Below are 1,096 nucleotides of genomic sequence, written 5' to 3' on the forward strand. Positions count from 1 at the left end.
CTTTGAGTGGTTTTGATTAGATCAGAGACCATGGTTGCTAAGTCAGAGGGGTTCTGCTTAGAACTCTCTGTCTGTTGCTGAGAAGATGATGGAAAAGGCTTGCCATTGCTAGACCTGTTTCTTCCACCATTATTGTTGTTGAAACCTTGTTGAGGTCTCTGTTGATCCTTCCATGAGAAATTTGGATGATTTCTCCATGAAGAATTATAGGTGTTTCCATAGGGTTCTCCTAGGTAATTCACCTCTTCCATTGAAGGGTTCTCAGGATCATAAGCTTCTTCCTCAGATGAAGCATCCTTAGTACTGCTTGGTGCATTTTGCATTCCAGACAGACTTTGAGAAATCAAATTGACTTGTTGAGTCAATATCTTATTTTGAGCCAGAATGGCATTCAGAGTATCAATCTCAAGAACTCCTTTCTTCTGACTTGTCCCATTGTTCACAGGATTCCTTTCAGAAGTGTACATGAATTGGTTATTTGCAACCATTTCAATTAGCTCTTGAGCTTCTGTAGGCGTCTTCTTCAGATGAAGAGATCCTCCAGCAGAGCTATCCAAAGACATCTTGGATAGTTCAGAGAGACCATCATAGAAAATACTTATGATGCTCCATTCAGAAAGCATGTCAGATGGACATTTTCTGATCAATTATTTGTATCTTTCCCAAGCTTCATAGAGGGATTCTCCATCCTTCTGTCTGAAGGTTTGGACTTCCACTCTAAGCTTACTCAACTTTTGAGGTGGAAAGAACTTTGCCAAGAAGGCATTGACTAGTTTTTCCCATGAGTCCAGGCTTTCTTTAGGTTGTGAGTCCAACCATGTCCTAGCTCTGTCTCTTACAGCAAAAGGGAATAGCATAAGTCTGTAGACCTCAGGGTCAACCCCATTAGTCTTGACAGTGTCACAGATTTGCAAGAACTCAGCTAAGAACTGATGAGGATCTTCCAATGGAAGTCCATGGAACTTGCAATTCTGTTGCATTAGAGAAACTAATTGAGGCTTAAGCTCAAAGTTGTTTGCTCCAATGGCAGAGATAGAGATGCTTCTCCCATAGAAGTCGGGAGTAGGTGCAGTAAAGTCACCCAGCACCTTCCTTG

The 1,096-nt window shown here is 41.6% G+C and overlaps 1 non-coding gene across 1 annotated transcript; it reads left to right on the forward strand.

The window, feature by feature from the left end:
* The first annotated feature begins 621 nt into the window (after positions 1-621).
* Positions 622-725, forward strand: LOC130952097 (small nucleolar RNA R71). Its single transcript, XR_009074278.1, has one exon. It is a non-coding gene; the product is annotated as a small nucleolar RNA R71 (small nucleolar RNA).
* The last annotated feature ends 371 nt before the right edge of the window (positions 726-1,096 follow it).

The sequence above is a fragment of the Arachis stenosperma genome, chromosome 9, assembly GCF_014773155.1.
Source record: "Arachis stenosperma cultivar V10309 chromosome 9, arast.V10309.gnm1.PFL2, whole genome shotgun sequence".
Lineage (NCBI taxonomy): Eukaryota > Viridiplantae > Streptophyta > Magnoliopsida > Fabales > Fabaceae > Arachis > Arachis stenosperma.